The sequence below is a fragment of the Oncorhynchus mykiss genome, chromosome 8 (genome assembly GCF_057628025.1).
Source record: "Oncorhynchus mykiss isolate SJ-2025 chromosome 8, ASM5762802v1, whole genome shotgun sequence".
In the NCBI taxonomy this organism is placed as follows: domain Eukaryota; kingdom Metazoa; phylum Chordata; class Actinopteri; order Salmoniformes; family Salmonidae; genus Oncorhynchus; species Oncorhynchus mykiss.
Window position 1 is genome coordinate 87,261,813 of NC_143029.1, and position 19,237 is coordinate 87,281,049.

Consider the following 19,237-nt stretch of genomic DNA (forward strand, 5'->3'; position numbering starts at 1 on the left):
ATGAGGATAACTACTGTGACTACAGCATTAGGTCACTTAAACTCAGAGGGTTATATGACGATAACTACTATGACTACAGCATTAGGTCACTTAGACTCAGAGGGTTATATGACGATAACTACTGTGACTACAGCATTAGGTCACTTAAACTCAGAGGGTTATATGACGATAACTACTATGACTACAGCATTAGGTCACTTAGACTCATACAGCATAGTACAGTACAGCACAGTGCAATACACCACTGTACAGTACACCACAGTACACCACAGTGCAATACACCACAGTGTAGTATGTATGTCTCATACTTAGCTGCAGGGCAATTGCAGTGAGGAGCCTTTTCTGCTTCAGATTTCCCCTTAGTCAGAGAGTATCTTAGCCCAGGAGGCCACAGAGAGAGGGAGGTGCGGAAGGAGTAGGTGGAGAGCAGTGGGGGGGAGAGAGGGAGAAGGAGATGACTCATAGCAGAGGAGCCTCCAGATGCCCATGTAATATGATCTGCTATAGACTCTTATAACATGACATAGGGCCATTTCTACTTCAAACACGACACAGGGGCCAGTTTTACTTCAAACACGACACAGGGGCCAGTTTTACTTCAAACACGACACAGGGGCCAGTTTTACTTCAAACACGACACAGGGGCCAGTTTTACTTCAAACACTGACAACAAAAAAAAATACATTTGCGAGCTGCCTTTCTGAAACCGTAGATGGAAAGAGAAAGAAAGAGAGTAATTTCTCTCTCCTTCCTTCATCTCTCTTCTGTGCACACTGTCTTTTTATAGCTAATCACAGTTATGTTGCATATGGTCTGTCTGTCTGACTGCCAGCCGATGGCCCACCAAGACTACACACTGTAATGTGTATTTTGTTTTTACAGTACAGCACAAAGACATGTTGGGACTGCTAAAGAATAGCCCACATAGTGTATGAATACTTTAGCAACCTTAACCCAACACCTAGCGGCCTCATCAAGAGGTTGGGGGTCTAATTGGCAATGCGGTAGTGGGTTAATTAACAACAGGTTGTGAATCCCAGTCAGGGCTAGCCACTGAATTTTCTATAATACTAATGTGTTTAACAGCACATTTCTCAAAATTATCATCAAGTGATTTTCAAAAGCTATTTTCGTCCCCAATATCATATAATTTCTCAACAATCAATGAACATACAGACTAATTGATCTTGAACTGCAGTGTTGGTTAAGGGCTTGTAAGTAAGCATTTCACAGTAAGGTCTACACCTGTTTTATTCTGCACATGTGACACATAACATTTGATTTGATTTGATTAACCCTCGCTAGTTAACTCTCATCCAGTCATACTCTCCTGTGCTCCAGCCAGCTACTCTAGCCAGCTACTCTATCCAGCTCTATTCAAGGGGCTTTATCCAAATACTCCAAGCAGGTACTCTATCCAGCTCTATCGAGCTACTCTATCCTCTATCCTGCTACTCTATCCAGCTACTCTATCCTCTATCCTGCTACTCTATCCTCTACCCAGCTACTCTATCCTCTATCCTGCTACTCTATCCTCTATCCTGCTACTCTATCCTCTATCCTGCTACTATCCAGCTACTCCAGGTAGATACTCTATCCAGCTACTATATCCTCTATCCTTCTACTCTATCCTTCTACTCTATCCTGCTACTCTATCCTGCTACTCTATCCTCTATCCTGCTACTCTATCCTCTATCCAGCTAATCTATCCTCTATCCTGCTACTCTATCCTTCTACTCTATCCTCTATCCTGCTACTCTATCCTCTTTCCTCTATCCTGCTACTATCCAGCTACTCCAGGTAGATACTCTATCCAGCTACTCTATCCTCTATCCTGCTACTATCTGGCTTCTCCAGGTAGATACTTTATCCAGTTACTCTATCCTCTATCCTGCTACTATCCAGCTACTCTATCCTCTATCCTGCTACTCTATCCTCTATCCTGCTACTCTATCCTCTATCCTGCTACTATCCAGCTACTCCAGGTAGATACTCTATCCAGCTACTCTATCCTCTATCCTGCTACTCTATCCTCTATCCTGCTACTATCCAGCTTCTCCAGGTAGATACTCTATCCAGCTACTCTATCCTCTATCCTGCAACTCTATCCTCTATCCAGCTACTCTATCCTCTATCCTGCTACTCTATCCTCTATCCTCCTACTCTATCCTGCTACTCTATCCAGCTACTCTATCCTCTATCCTGCTACTCTATCATCTATCCTGCTACTCTATCCTGCTACTCTATCCTCTATCCTGCTACGCTATCCTCTATCCTGCTACTATCCAGCTACTCCAGGTAGATACTCTATCCAGCTACTCCAGGTAGATACTCTATCCAGCTACTCTGGACAGATACTCTATCCAGCTACTCTGGACAGATACTCTATCCAGCTACTCTGGACAGCTACTCTATCCTCTATCCTGCTACGCTATCCTCTATCCTGCTACTATCCAGCTACTCCAGGTAGATACTCTATCCAGCTACTCCAGGTAGATACTCTATCCAGCTAATCTGGACAGATACTCTATCCAGCTACTCTGGACAGATACTCTATCCAGCTACTCTGGACAGCTACTCTATCCTCTATCCTGCTACTATCCATCTACTCCAGGTCGATACTTTATCCAGCTACTCTATCCAGCTACTCTGGACAGCTACTCTATCCAGCTACTCTGGACAGCTACTCTATCCAGCTACTCTGGACAGCTACTCCAGGTAGATACTCTATCCAGCTACTCTGGACAGATACTCTATCCAGCTACTCTGGACAGCTACTCCATCCTCTATCCTGCTACTATCCATCTACTCCAGGTCGATACTTTATCCAGCTACTCTATCCAGCTACTCTGGACAGCTACTCTAGCCAGCTACTCTATCCAGCTACTCTGGACAGCTACTCTAGCCAGACAGCCAGTGTCTTGGAGTCTAGATCGTTACTCTCCAATGCGGTCACTGCTGTAACCATGTTGCATAACTCATAGTTAAGCTACATTCAGCCAGGCAGCCGGGCTCCCGTCTCTCTCTCCAGTCCTCTCAGGTTGCTGCCTAGCTGGCTGCCACGGTCTCTTGTACCCCACTTTCCTTCCTCTCGTCAAGCTGGGCCAACCGTGGCCTACATACAGCACCACACAGTCACAGCACGGGGAGATGCTCACTACGTTTTTTTTTTCTCCACAAAGCTGCTGGAGGCATGTGTGCGAAACTACACTGCCCCAGTTCCTGTTGCCTCAATACACGAGAGAGAGAGAGAGAGAGAGAGTCAAAATTAATTCAATTCAATATACTTTGTTGACGTGGAAAGTAAAACACTTCCGTTGTAAAAGTAAACGTATAACAAGGATGGCCAAAGACAGGAATAGACTAGACTGTTGATGATCACTCTACTTCTCATTGGCTGTCCCCTCAGGTTGAATAATCACCCTCTACTTCTCATTGGCTGTCCCCTCAGGTTGAATAATCACCCTCTACTTCTCACGGGCTGTCCCCTCAGGTTGAATAATCACCCTCTACTTCTCATTGGCTGTCCCCTCAGGTTGAATAATCACCCTCTACTTCTCATTGGCTGTCCCCTCAGGTTGAATAATCACCCTCTACTTCTCATTGGCTGTTCCTCAGTTTGTGCCAGGAGGCCACACATTTGGCTGCCATTTTGTTTTTTCACCAACTATATATTGAAGTTATCTTCATCATTTAGGTTTTCAGATTCTTCATATTGCTTTATATTTTTTGATCATCGGTCACAATTTGACAGAAAATACAGCTGTCTCTATCTCTTCCTGGGTGCAGAATGAGCGCACCCTGTCCTCTCTGGACAGCCAGGTTTGTCTGTGACGACCCGTCACAATGGCCAGGCTGTGCTCCCTGAGTCTGTACCTAGTCAGTGTTTTCTATCAGTCACAGTGGTCAGATAGTCTGCCGCCATGTACTGTCTGTTTAGAGACAAATAGCATTGAAGTTTACTTTGATTTTTTTGTGGTGTCTTTCCAATAGGTGATATATTTAAATTTTTGTTTTGTGATGATTTGGTTGGGCCAGATGCTTTATTGGGTTGGTAGCATTGAGCCTCAGGACCAGCTGTATGAGGGGACTCTTTTTTTATAGTCAACTCTTGGCATTTGAGGGCTTTGTAAAGGAGTGGGGTCACTTGTTTTTAAATTATTATAACATTCGGTGAATATTTTTTGGGGGGATATTAATCAGAAGAGAGAATTGGCCTAATTCTGCTCTGCATGGCGTTGTTTTGAGTTTTTCTCTGTATTCTGAGGATGCTCTTACAGAAATCCACATGCAGGATTTCAATTGGATGTTTGTCCCATTTGGCAAATTCTTGCATTGTAAGTGGTCCCCACACTCCACTGCCATATAGTGGACCCCACACTTCACTGCCATTTAGTGGACCCCACACTTCACTGCCATATAGTGGACCCCACACTTCACTGCCTTTTAGTGGACCCCACACTCCACTGCCATATAGTGGACCCCACACTCCACTGCCATATAGTGGACCCCACACTTCACTGCCATATAGTGGACCCCATACTCCACTGCCATTTAGTGGACCCCACACTTCACTGCCATATAGTGGACCCCATACTCCACTGCCATATAGTGGACCCCACACTCCACTGCCATATAGTGGACCCCACACTTCACTGCCATATAGTGGACCCCACACTTCACTGCCATATAGTGGACCCCACACTTCACTGCCATATAGTGGACCCCACACCTCACTGCCATATAATGCTATTGAAGTTCCCTGTGGAGCTGCAGGTTGGAGTTCCCTGTGGAGCTGCAGGTTGAAGGTCCCTGTGGAGCTGCAGGTTGAAGTTCCCTGTTGAGCTGCAGGTTGAAGTTCCCTGTTGAGCTGCAGGTTGGAGTTCCCTGTGGAAATGCAGGTTGAAGGTCCCTGTGGAGCTGCAGGTTGAAGTTCCCTGTGGAGCTGCAGGTTGAAGGTCCCTGTGGAGCTGCAGGTTGAAGTTCCCTGTGGAGCTGCAGGTTGAAGTTCCCTGTGGAGCTGCAGGTTGAAGTTCCCTGTGGAGCTGCAGGTTGGAGTTCCCTGTGGAGCTGCAGGTTGAAGTTCCCTGTGGAGCTGCAGGTTGAAGGTCCCTGTGGAGCTGCAGGTTGGAGTTCCCTGTGGAGCTGCAGGTTGAAGGTCCCTGTGGAGCTGCAGGTTGGAGTTCCCTGTGGAGTTGCAGGTTGAAGTTCCCTGTTGAGCTGCAGGTTGAAGTTCCCTGTGGAGCTGCAGGTTGAAGGTCCCTGTGGAGCTGCAGGTTGAAGTTCCCTGTGGAGCTGCAGGTTGAAGGTCCCTGTGGAGCTGCAGGTTGAAGTTCCCTGTGGAGCTGCAGGTTGAAGTTCCCTGTGGAGCTGCAGGTTGAAGGTCCCTGTGGAGCTGCAGGTTGGAGTTCCCTGTGGAGCTGCAGGTTGAAGGTCCCTGTGGAGCTGCAGGTTGGAGTTCCCTGTGGAGCTGCAGGTTGAAGTTCCCTGTGGAGCTGCAGGTTGAAGTTCCCTGTGGAGCTGCAGGTTGGAGTTCCCTGTGGAGCTGCAGGTTGGAGTTCCCTGTGGAGCTGCAGGTTGAAGTTCCCTGTGGAGCTGCAGGTTGAAGTTCCCTGTGGAGTTGCAGGTTGAAGTTCCCTGTTGAGCTGCAGGTTGGAGTTCCCTGTGGAGCTGCAGGTTGAAGTTCCCTGTTGAGCTGCAGGTTGGAGTTCCCTGTGGAGCTGCAGGTTGGAGTTCCCTGTGGAGCTGCAGGTTGGAGTTCCCTGTGGAGCTGCAGGTTGAAGTTCCCTGTGGAGCTGCAGGGTTTGTATTTGTTTTTAAATGTAATCCCTTTTCTGTAATTGCTGTAATCCAAAGGGTTCTAAGTGTCTATAACAGCTGATTCAAGAATTATACATTTTTTTATGTACAGTCGTGGCCAAAAGTTTTGAGAATGACGCAAACATTAATTTTCACAAAGTCTGCTGCCACAGTTTGTATGATGGCAATTTGCATATATTCCAGAATGTTATGAAGAGTGATCAGATGAATTGCATTAACACAGGTGTGAGTGTTGATGAGGACAAGGCTGGAGATCACTCTGTCATGCTGATTGAGTTCGAATAACAGACTGGAAGCTTCAAATGGAGGGTGGTGCTTGGAATCATTGTTCTTCCTCTGTCAACCATAGTGACCTGCAAGGAAACACGTGCCGTCGTCATTGCTTTGCACAAAAAGGGCTTCACAGGCAAGGATATTGCTGCCAGTAAGATTGCACCTAAATAAACCATTTATCGGACCATCAAGAACTTCAAGGAGAGCGGTTCAATTGTTGTGAAGAAGGCTTCAGGGCACCCAAGAAAGTCCAGCAAGCGCCAGGACCGTCTCCTAAAGTTGATTCAGCTGCGGGATTGGGGCACCACCAGTACAGAGCTTGCTCAGGAATGGCAGCAGGCAGGTGTGAGTGCATCTGCATGCACAGTGAGACAAAGACTTTTGGAGGATGGCCTGGTGTCAACGAAGGGCAGCAAAGAAGCTACTTCTCTCCAGGAAAAACATCAGGGACAGACTGATATTCTGCTGAGGACTGGGGTAAAGTCATTTTCTATGATGAATCCCCTTTCCTGATTGTTTGTGGCATCCGGAAAAAAGCTTGTCCGTAGAAGACAAGGTGAGCGCTACCATCAGTCCTGTGTCATGCCAACAGTAAAGCATCCTGAGACCATTCATGTGTGGGGTTGCTTCTCAGCCAAGGGAGTGGGCTCACTCACAATTTTGCCTTAGAGCACAGCCATGAATAAAGAATGGTACCAACACATCCTCCGAGAGCTACTTCTCCCAACCATCCAGGAACAGTTTGGTGACAAACAATGCCTTTTTCAGCATGATGGAGCACCTTGCCATAAGGCAAAAGTGATAACTAAGTGGCTCGGGGAACAAAACATCAATATTTTGGGTCCATGGCCAGGAAACTCCCCAGACTACACAGGAAACTCCTCTCCTACACAGCTGATTCAAATAATCAAACCTTGATGATGAGTTGATTTATTTGAATCAGCTATGTAGTGCTTAGGCAAAAAACTAAAAGTGCACCCAGGGGGAGCCCCAGGATCAAGTTTGGGAAACGCTGATCTATAGGACTGATTGGCCTTGTGTAATTTACTAGGTTCTTCTCCCTTGTGGTTTGTTTCTGACCTTTTTAGATATGCTGTAATTTTTCTACGGTCTGATAGTCATTCTCTCTCTCTCTCTCTCTCGCTCTCTCGCTCTCTCTCTCTCTCTTTATTTCTCTCTCTCTCTCTCTCTCTCTCTCTCTCTCCCTCTCTCTGTCTCTCTCTTTATTTCTCTCTCTCTCTCTCTCTCTCTCTCCCTCTCTCTCTCTCTCTCTGTCTCTCTCTTTATTTCTCTCTCTCTCTCTCGCTCTCTCTCTCTCTCTCTCTCTCTCTCTCTCTCCTAGTCCAGAGTTGAGGAAAAAATATAGGTCAGCCATCATAGCTTAACTATATCTGCAGCCAGCTGGAGCAGCTAGCCAGCACTGTCTTCCATTAATCAACTATAAATACACGCTTTCAAACACTGTAGCAGGAAGTTTAAAAGTGTTTGGCTGAAAGAAAGCTTCTGTCAAAGTGTTTTATTTTTTGATTTCCAATTGCTTTCTGGTAGTTTCCACGTACTATTTTTAGTCCATCTATAGGACTGATTTGTAATTTCTGGGTTCTTCTCCGTTGGGGTTTGGGCTGTTCTTACCTCAGGCCAAGACGGGCTAATCGATGCAAGTACGGATAGCTGCAGCCCAATATGGCGATCGAAGTATGGGCAAGTGGGTGTGTCGAAAGGAGAGAGGGTATGGAAGGCGAATCAGCTAATTGGACAGATTCATTGCCACTCAAGACATTTTGCAAATGCTGATTGGGCTGCATGACAAGTTGATAAAACCGACGACCAGCTCCGATGTTGAGGTGCCTGCTAATGTGTCAAGTGTTTTCCTTCCCAGGACAGCAGCCTACACAATAAATAACTAATATCATTTAGATCTGGCCTTGATATGTATACAGTCTACTCAATGGGTAGGGGATGAATGGCAACAACACTGGGACATAGTGTCCTTCGCTCCCACTTGCCAAGCACCGTTTACTGTCCCGCAACGGTGTGGGAAGTTTTTAACAGTATTTAACAGAGCGCATTCCACACACCCACTCCTTTCTACACGCCCACTACATTCCTTTTGACACACCCACTCCTTTCTACACGCCCACTACATTCCTTCTGACACACCCACTCCTTTCTACACGCCCACTACTTTCCTTTTGACACACCCACTCCTTTCTACACGCCCACTACATTCCTTTTGACACACCCACTCCTTTCTACACGCCCACTACATTCCTTTTGACACACCCACTCCTTTCTACACGCCCACTACTTTCCTTTTGACACACCCACTCCTTTCTACACGCCCACTACTTTCCATTTGACACACCCACTCCTTTCTACACGCCCACTACTTTCCTTTTTACACACCCACTCCTTTCTACACGCCCACTACTTTCCTTTTGACACACCCACTCCTTTCTACACACCCACTACTTTCCTTTTGACACACCTACTCGCCCATACTCCAGTTGCCATATTGTGCTGCAGCTACCCCCTTCTCAATTGACAGCCCACTGTACTGGTAAAATCAAATGGGGCCTACAGTATCAGAGTCTTGAGATCATTGGTTTACTGGAGCAGAGTTGTGTTAACTACTAGGGTCCCAACTAGATCTGGGGAAAGAGTTTCTCCCGGTCAGTTTTCGTGATGAGGAAAAACTCCTGGCCTTAATTATAGTGTTTAATCTATAGTGTATACAGTGGTGATTTTAGCATATAAATGTTGATGGGGCAAACTCTCCCAATTTCTTTCAGATTCATGCCAGCAAAGCCACTACACTACACTACACAACACAACACTAACCAATACCTTAACTGCCCTATAACGGTGCCCACAAACTGTTAGGACCTACATGAAGCTGTCCCAATAGCAGAGCTTTCTTTTCAGCACCATGGAGTGAATCCTTGCCACCGTTACACCTGGCTATCAGCGGAACCTTGTCTGGCAGCGAAACAGTTAATTCAGCCTCATTTACTGCCTTTAAAAAATATATAGTTGATATGGTTGACTTGCTTAAAACCTCTCTAGGGTACGTCTGGCCAACATCCAGTGAGATTGCAGAGCGCCAAATTCAAATACATAAATACTCAGTTATAAAAATGCAGAAAACAAAACATATTTGACATAGATTTAAAGATTAACTTCTTCTGAATCCAACCACGGTGTCAGATTTTTAAAATGCTTTACGGCGAAAGCATACCGTACGATTATTTGAGAGTTGACAAATTATTACAAACAGTAACCAGCCAAGCAGAAGCGTTACAAAACTCAGAAATAGAGATAAAATGAATCCCTTACCTTTGATGATCTTCATATGGTGGCACTCAGAAGGCGTTCATTTACTCAATAAATGTGCCCTTTGTTCGATAAAGTCTCTTTATATCCAAAAACCTCGTTCACGCGTTTTCTTTAGTAATCCACAGGCTCAAACGCAGTCAAAACAGGCAGACAAAAAAATCCAAATTGTATCCGTAAAGTTCATAAAAACATGAAACGATGTTTATATTCAATCATCAGGTTGTTTTTAGCCTAAAGGATCTATAATATTTCAACAGGACAATAATGTCGTCAATATAAAAGGTAAACAAGAAATGCACTCTCTCGGGATTGCACATGAAAAAGCTCTGACACATCAGGGTCCACTCATTCTGACTGGTCTTACTCCCTCATTTATCAGAACACAAGCCTGAAACAATTTCTAAAGACTTTTAACATCTAGTGGAAGGCATAGGAAGTGCAAATTGAGTCCTAAGTCAATGGATACTGTAATGGCGTTGAGGGAGTTGAAAGTCCGACTGTTTGAGGTTGTGGACAGGTGTCTTTTATACTGATAACAAGTTCAAACAGGTGCCATTAATACAGGTAACAAGTGGAGGACAGAGGAGCCTCTTAAAGAAGAAGTTACAGGTCTGTGAGAGCCAGAAATCTTGCTTGTTTGTAGGTGAACAAATACTTATTTTCCACCATAATTTGCAAATAAATTCATTGAAAATCCTACAATGTGATTTTCTGGATTTTTTTTCTCATTTTGTCTGTCATAGTTGAAGTGTACCTATGATGAAAATTACAGGCCTCTCTCATCTTTTTAAGTAGGAGAACTTGCACAATTGGTGGCTGACTAAATACTTTTTTGCCCCACTGTATCTTCTGGGCCCGAGTGGCAGGCCATTTAATTTGGGCATGCTTTTCATCCAAAATTCCGAATGCTGCCCCCTACCCTAGAGAGGTTTTTAAACAAATGTCGTTTCTACCGACAATTGAGATGTACGAACTATTGCATAAGGGAACGATGAGCGCATAAGAGGCCATCCGTGATTTCCATTAAGACATTAATGAGCGAGATAGGACGGACGTAGTCAATATAACTATTTGTTCAGCACTTTTGAAATGTACAGCGACATAATTTAGAATATATGGGCCGTTCTTACAGTGTTCTCCCTGTACACCAAGTCTGGCCCACGGGTTTGCATGTGACTGTTAATCATTTTAAGCTTGGAAAAGAGACCCTTAAACCCAGACTTGGACCACACACCCACTTCACTGAACAGCAGGCTAGTGATTGCTTTGCAACACTTGCAGTGAGCCACTGATTCCTTTCAAAACAGTCATTGTTGAATTTGCGATTTCCATCTTGTTGTGTAATGTTTATGTCCAATGGCCGATGACCACCGATACATTGCATTTAGAATTTATCTTCATTTGACAAGGATGAAGAGGATTTGCCAGTAGATTGTGGACGTGATTCATGATGATGATGACTGCTTGTCTTTGAAAGTATGATGCTGACATGATCAGATCAATAAAAGCTACGGTAGATACAACGAATGATGGGTCGCCACTGAGTGTGTAGTGTATATTGTGTAATGTGTAGTGTGTAGTGTGTAGTGTGTAGTGTGTAGTGTATAGTGTGTAATGTGAAGTGGTGTAGTGTGTAGTGTGTAGTGTATAGTGTATAGTGTGTAATGTGTAGTGTGTAGTGTGTAGTGTATAGTGTATCGTGTGTAGTGTGTAGTGTATAGTGTGTAGTGTGTAGTGTATAGTGTGTAGTGTGTAGTGTATGGTGTGTAGTGTGTAGTGTGTAGTGTATAGTGTATAGTGTGTAGTGTGTAGTGTGTAGGGGTGTAGTGTATAGTGTGTAGTGTGTAGTGTGTAGTGTGTAGTATGTAGTGTGTGTGTATAGTGTGAAGTGTGTAGTGTATAGTGTGTCATGTGTAGTGTGTAGTGTATAGTGTATAGTGTGTAATGTGTAGTGTGTAGTGTGTAGTGAGTAGTGTATAGTGTATCGTGTGTAGTGTGTAGTGTGTAGTGTATAGTGTGTAGTGTGTAGTGTATAGTGTGTAGTGTGTAGTGTATAGTGTGTAGTGTGTAGTGTATAGTGTATAGTGTGTAGTGTGTAGTGTGTAGGGGTGTAGTGTATAGTGTGTAGTGTGTAGTGTGTAGTGTGTAGTATGTAGTGTGTGTGTATAGTGTGAAGTGTGTAGTGTATAGTGTGTCATGTGTAGTGTGTATTGTACAGTGTGTAGTGTATAGTGTGTAGTGTGTAGTGTACAGTGTGTAGTGTGTAGTGTGTAGTGTGTAGTGTATAGTGTGTAGTGTATAGTGTATAGTGTGTAGTGTATAGTGTATAGTGTATAGTGTGTAGTGTATAGTGTATAGTGTATAGTGTGTAGTGTGTAGTGTGTAGTGTGTAGTGTATAGTGTGTAGTGTATAGTGTATAGTGTGTAGTGTATAGTGTATAGTGTATAGTGTGTAGTGTATAGAGTGTAGTGTGTAGTGTATAGTGTATAGTGTATAGTGTATAGTGTTTCATGTGTAGGGTATAGTGTATAGTGTATAGTGTATAGTGTGTCATGTGTAGTGTGTAGTGTATAGTGTGTAGTGTGTAGTGTGTAGTGTATAGTGTATAGTGTGTAGTGTATAGTGTATAGTGTGTAGTGTGTAGTGGTGTATTGTACAGTGTGTAGTGTGAAGTCTGTAGTGTGTAGTGTATAGTGTGTAGTGTGTAGTGTGTAGTGTGTAGTGTATATTGTACAGTGTGTAGTGTGTATTGTACAGTGTGTAGTGTGTAGTCTGTAGTGTACAGTGTGTAGTGTATAGTGTATAGTGTGTAGTGTGTAGTGTATAGTGTGTAGTGTGTAGTGTGTTGTGTGTAGTGTGTAGTGTATAGTTTATAGTGTATAGTGTGTAGTGTATAGTGTGTAGTGTGTAGTGTATAGGGTGTAGTGTGTAGTGTGTAGTGTGCAGTGTATAGTGTGTAGTGTATAGTGTGTAGTGTATAGTGTGAGTGTGTAGTGTATAGTGTATAGTGTATAGTCTGTAGTGTGTAGTGTATAGTGTGTAGTGTGTAGTGTATAGTGTATAGTGTGTAATGTGTAGTGTGTAGTGTGTAGTGTGTAGTGTATAGTGTGTATTGTATAGTGTATAGTGTGTAGTGTGTAGTGTATAGTGTGTAGTGTGTAGTGTATAGTGTGTAGTGTATAGTGTATAGTGTGTAGTGTATAGTGTATAGTGTGTAGTGTATCGTGTATTGTGTGTAGTGTGTAGTGGTGTAGTGTATAATGTGTAGTGTGTAGTGTGTAGTGTATAGTGTATAGTGTGTAGTGTGTAGAGGTGTAGTGTATAGTGTGTAGTGTGTTGTGTGTAGTGTGTAGTGTATAGTGTATAGTGTATAGTGTGTAGTGTATAGTGTGTAGTGTGTAGTGTATAGGGTGTAGTGTGTAGTGTGTAGTTTGTAGTGTATAGTGTGTAGTGTGTAGTGTATAGTGTGTAGTGTATAGTGTGTAGTGTATAGTGTATAGTGTATAGTGTGTAGTGTATAGTGTGTAGTGTATAGTGTATAGTGTGTAGTGTGTAGTGTATAGTGTATAGTGTGTAATGTGTAGTGTGTAGTGTGTAGTGTGTAGTGTATAGTGTATCGTGTGTAGTGTGTAGTGTATAGTGTGTAGTGTATAGTGTGTAGTGTGTAGGGGTGTAGTGTGTAGTGTGTAGTGTGTAGTGTATAGAGTGTAGTGTGTAGTGTATAGTGTATAGTGTATAGTGTATAGTGTTTCATGTGTAGGGTATAGTGTATAGTGTATAGTGTATAGTGTGTCATGTGTAGTGTGTATTGTACAGTGTGTAGTGTGTAGTGTATAGTGTGTAGTGTGTAGTGTACAGTGTGTAGTGTGTAGTGTGTAGTGTATAGTGTGTAGTGTATAGTGTATAGTGTGTAGTGTATAGTGTATATTGTATAGTGTGTAGTGTATAGAGTGTAGTGTGTAGTGTATAGTGTATAGTGTATAGTGTATAGTGTTTCATGTGTAGGGTATAGTGTATAGTGTATAGTGTATAGTGTGTCATGTGTAGTGTGTAGTGTATAGTGTGTAGTGTGTAGTGTGTAGTGTATAGTGTATAGTGTGTAGTGTGTAGTGTATAGTGTACAGTGTGTAGTGTATAGTGTGTAGTGTGTAGTGTGTAGTGTATAGAGTGTAGTGTATAGTGTATAGTGTGTAGTGTATAGTGTATAGTGTGTAGTGTGTATTGTGTAGTGTGTAGTGTATAGTGTATAGTGTGTAGTGTATAGTGTGTATTGTGTAGTGTATAGTGTGTAGTGTATAGTGTATAGTGTATAGTGTGTAGTGTGTATTGTACAGTGCAGAGTTCCCCAACTGGTGGCCTGCAGGGCAAATTTGTTCCCAAGTATTCCCACGCATAATAAGGAGATATACACTGAGTGTGCAAAACATTTAATTACATAGACTGACCAGGTGAATCCAGGTGCAACGCAGCTGTATCTGTTTGCAGCTGTATCTGTTTGCAGCTGTATCTGTTTGCAGTCAATTCGCAGTCTACAAATGTGTTGCAATTATTTTCCAGTGTCCTGACCATCCGCTCAAGAACAAATCTTCACACGGCTGAATGTAGTTGATGATCCTTGTTACAGTGTATATCAAACTAATTGTCCAATTAGGGGACACTACAGATGAACTGATATTGCTGTGAATTACCATTCCAAACATTAGTCCACTATTAGCGTATAGTCACCACAATACAGTGCAGGTTGGAACTGAAGTCAAGTCAACATCAAGTCAATCTGCAGCTCTGTAGACTTAACTAGGTTATGCAATCACCTGTTTCCTCTCCCCTCCTCCCTCCCCTCCCACTCCTCTCCTCTCCTCTCCTCTCCTCTCCTCTCCTCTCCTCTCCTCTCCTCTCCCCTCCCCTCCCCTCCCCTCCCCTCCCCTCCCCTCCTCTCCTCTCCTCTCCTCTCCTCTCCTATCCTCTCCTATCCTCTCCTCTCCTCTGCTCTGCTCTCCTCTCCCCTCTTCTCTGTTCTTGTCTTCTCTTCCTTGCTCTGTTCTACAAGAGTGATCTTAGAGAATGAAAGAAAGGGCAGCAACCAACTGTTGGGTTAGTGTGGTATGACTGCTGCATTCAAGAGTAACTTTTTTCTTTGAACAATGAGCCTATTGTTGTTGATACATAGCCAGTTGCAGCTGTGACCTATTCTACTTAACATCAACTTTTACTAAGGGCTTGATTCAGACTTGAGATAAGTAGACTTGACATAAGTCCGTGTTAAGTCAACTTATCTCAAGTCTGAATCGGGCACGAAGTGCATTAATTCGATGTGGTTGCCAAAAAGGAAGGCATTTTGTGAAATTAAAAAGTGCAGGGAGAAAGAAAGAAAACGTGTATGTTTGTTTGTGTGGTGGTTTTAAATATATCTTATTTAAAATCTCTCCATTGATTCAGGATAGCACATTAGCAATCCTGCTGTCTGCCTGCCTGCCTGTCTGCCTGCCTGCCTGCCTGTCTGTCTGCCTGCCTGCCTGCCTGTCTGTCTGCCTGCCTGCCTGTCTGTCTGTCTGTCTGTCTGCCTGCCTGCCTGCCTGTCTGTCTGTCTGCCTGCCTGTCTGCCTGTCTGTCTGTCTGCCTGCCTGTCTGCCTGCCTGTCTGCCTGTCTGCCTGTCTGCCTGCCTGTCTGCCTGCCTGTCTGCCTGTCTGTCTGCCTGCCTGTCTGTCTGTCTGTCTGTCTGTCTGCCTGTCTGCCTGTCTGTCTGTCTGTCTGCCTGCCTGTCTGTCTGTCTGTCTGTCTGCATGCCTGTCTGCCTGCCTGTCTGCCTGTCTGCCTGTCTGTCTGCCTGTCTGTCTGCCTGCCTGCCTGTCTGTCTGCCTGCCTGTCTGTCTGCCTGTCTGTCTGCAGCACAGTCGGTTCTTTCTGTTAGAGACAGCAGCGTCACATGTTTCTCCATGTGAGGTACTGCAGAGGCAGCAGTTAGCCAGCAGGCAGCGGAGGGAGAGGAGAGGGAGGAAAGCCTGCCTGTTCAGTCCAGTACTGACTGTACTCTGTGGCTGTGCAGACAACGAGAGAGAGAGAGAGAGAAAGTTCAGTCCAGTACTGTCTGTTCTTTGTGGCTGTGTGGCGCCCAGTTCCCCCTCCATCCCTCCCTCCCTCCTTCCTTCCCTCCCTCCCACCCGCCCGCCCTCCTTCCCTCTCTCCCATTGCAGCTGGCAAAACACGAGCAACAGAGAGCTCCCAACACAGCTGCTGGAACAGAGTAGCCTCTCACCCACCAGGCAGCTACTACATGTCCCATGGCAGTACACGGGGTTGGAGAAATATATAACACTTTTTCCATTGGGCTTTATAGCCTTCACACAGTATTTCACCTCATCCACTACCAATGCATAACATGGCATTACCCACAATGCGGAATTGTAGAGAATAAGGAAGAACCAACCCATTAGAGTATCATCTGTTTGGCTTCTCAAGGGACATTACAGTGCAGGAGTTACACATTACATTAACAAATTAAGTAGTAAAAGGGGAAACTCACCTCATTCACTACCAATGTGTAGCATTGCATTACCCACAATGCTGAACTGTTGAGACTAAGGAAGAACTAGACATAGCAGCAACGGATTAGGTTATATCTCCTCCAGAAACTTTGGAATACAGGAAGTGTCACACATGAATAAATTAAGCCTAGCAAGCAGCTTGTTTGATCTGATGAGGTAGAAGACGGGCGGCAGGTACCCTAGTGGTTAGAGTGTAGAGGCGGAAGGTACCCTAGTGGTTAGAGTGTAGAGGCGGCAGGTACCCTAGTGGTTAGAGCGTTGGACCAGTAACTGAAAGGTTGCCGAATCGAATCGCTCAAGGTAAAAAAAAAAAAAAATCTGTAATTCTGCCCCTGAACAAGGCATTTAACCCACTGTTCCCCGGGAAGACCGTCATTGTAAATAAGAATTTGTTCTTAACTGACTTGCCCGGTTAAATAAATAAACAGCTCTATGGAGTTTCAAATGACAAGGCAGTGACAGTATAAACCACAACACATCTTAACCAGTGAAAATTATCATGCACAAATGCTTGCTCATATAAATATTAAAGTAATATAATAATAATAATTATATTTCTATGTGCTTAGTATTATGTGCTTGGTATTATCCATGCTTATACCATGTTCTTACTATATGACGTCATGGCTGAACTTTGATATACTGAGTTCTCAAACTGGCATGTATGTTTATGAGGAAACGGTTGTTATTGTTATTGACCAGGCATTCCAGTCTACCACCAAGCCACTGAAACAAGTGCAGAGCCCAGACAATGTTTCTCTGGACACAGTACAAGAGAAGGTTAGTGGTTAATATGTTACTCTTCTGACATCTACTGGTGGATACTGGTATTGGCAAAATATTGAATAACAGATGTGTGGTTTATACAGTTTTTGGGTCCGTGCAATCTGGGCGTGCAATCTGGGATCCTTGGAACGTTTTACGTTCTGGAACAAGCAAGTAATTATACTGAGACGGTGCTGTACAGAACGACCAGTTAAAACACAGGGAGGGGTTGGGGAAGGCTGTCAGCAGCTTGGCCAATGCCCTTTAAATACGTCATTCATTGCTTCAAATCACATCTCACCACACCCACCAATCGGGAGCAAACCTACCTCGAGGTCTGTTCAAGAACGTTTTTTGGTGGAAATCTATCGTTCAGTTCAAACCGTTAAGCAAAATAGCAAACGTTCAAGTGAATTGAAGCCACCCAATTTATCCCTGCACGAAACAGAGGCGCACTCAATTGTTTCAGACGGAACTCTCGCCCAACTATTCCAAAGAGAAAGTTATGTATTTTTATAGTTCGGTGCTGCGAGAAAACGCTGTTTGAACTAAGCTATCAACAACAACAAAAAGAGTGACACAGTTAATGTTTACTTGAATTTCTTCATGTCCGTGGAAAACACTAATTTATTTTGGCAAATCATTAAAACCTTGTCATATAAACGTCACCCTTGACACTGTTTTATTGTATGAAAATCATGTGCCACCATCGTTGAAATGTTGAGTACATCTCAACCAGTGTTCTGTTCCATTTTTATTCCCACACAAACCACACTGAAAACCGTACTAAAATGTACCATGGTACTAATGTGGTCTGAATCATAAACATGTACCACGGTACTAATGTGGTCTGAATCATAAAAATGTACAGTGGTCTGAATCATTAAAATGTACTGTGGTCTGAATCATACAAATGTACCATGGTACTACTGTGGTCTGAATCATTAAAATGTACCATGGTACTACTGTGGTCTGAATCATAAAAATGTACCATGGTACTACTGTGGTCTGAATCATTAAAATGTACCATGGTACTACTGTGGTCTGAATCATAAAAATGTACCGTGGTCTGAATCATTAAAATGTACCATGGTACTACTGTGGTCTGAATCATAAAAATGTACCATGGTATTACTGTGGTCTGAATCATAAAAATGTACCATGGTATTACTGTGGTCTGAATCATACAAATGTACCATGGTACTACGGTGGTCTGACTCATTAAAATGTACCATGGTACTACTGTGGTCTGAATCATTCAAATGTACCATGGTATTACTGTGGTCTGAATCATACAAATGTACCATGGTTTTAGCCTTGAAGTATTATGGTATTACCGTGGTACTGCCATGGCACCTAAATCTTTAAAAAAAATATATATTTCACCTTTATTTAACCAGGTAGGCCAATTGAGAACAAGTTCTCATTTACAACTGCGACCTGACCAAGATAAAGCAAGGCAGTGCGACAAAAACGACAACACAGAGTTACTCATAAACAAACGTCCAGTTAACAACACAAAATAAATGAAAAATAGAAAAATCTCTGTACAGTGTGTGCAAATGTAGAAGAATAGGGAGGTAGGCAAGAAATAGGCCTTAGAGGTACAAGTTAATTCAGCATTAATACTGGAGTGATAGATGTGCAGATGATGATGTGCAAGTAGAGATACTAGGGTGCAAAAGAGCAAGAGGGTAAGTATTAATATGGGGATGAGGTAGTTGGGTGTGCTATTTACAGATGGGCTGTGTACAGGTACAGTGATTGGTAAGCTGCTCAGACAGCTGATGCTTAAAGTTAGAGAGGGAGATATAAGTCTCCAGCTTCAGGGATTGTTGCAATTAGTTCCAGTCATTGGCTGCAGAGAACTGGAAGGAAAGGCGGCCAAAGGAAGTGTTGGCTTTGGGAATGACCAGTGCAATGTACCTGCTGGAGCGCGTGCTGCGGGTGGGTGTTGCTATGGTGACCAGTGAGCTGAGATAAGGCGGGGCTTTACCTAGAAAAAACTTATAGATGACCTGGAGCCAGTGGGTTTGGCGACGGATATGTAGTGAGGGCCAGCCAACGAGAGCATACAGGTCACAGTGGTGGGTAGTATATGGGGCTTTGGTGACAAAACGGATGGCACTGTGATAGACTGCATCCAGTTTGCTGAGTAGAGTGTTGGAGGCTATTTTGTAAATGTTTCATATTACCATTGTATGATTAACCAATAAGGCACAAGGGGTTTTTGGTATATGGCTAATATACCACGGCTAAGGGCTGTTCTTATGCACGATGCAACACAGAGTGCCTGGATACAGCCCTTAGCCGTGGTATATTGGCCATATACCACAAGCCTTCTGTTTTGATAGGTTCATTAATTTATAAAAGTCATTTAGTATATAAGCTAATGTAGGCTAAAGTTAGGTCCAGTCAAACTAGCCTGTCGTAGTCATGGCGACAGGACCAATGAACGTTTACACAGAGTGTAAACAAAGGGAAACATTGTTAAACTTG

General features: G+C 43.6%; 1 protein-coding gene across 1 annotated transcript in view; it reads right to left on the reverse strand.

The window, feature by feature from the left end:
• Positions 1-16,173, reverse strand: part of LOC110530840 (cysteine/serine-rich nuclear protein 1) — a 37,610-nt gene extending 21,437 nt beyond the window's left edge. The window contains exon 1 of the mRNA XM_036986594.2: positions 15,952-16,173. The gene's annotated coding sequence lies outside the window, so the exon portion shown is untranslated. The remainder of the gene's footprint in view (positions 1-15,951) is intronic.
• Positions 16,174-19,237: the final 3,064 nt, after the last annotated feature.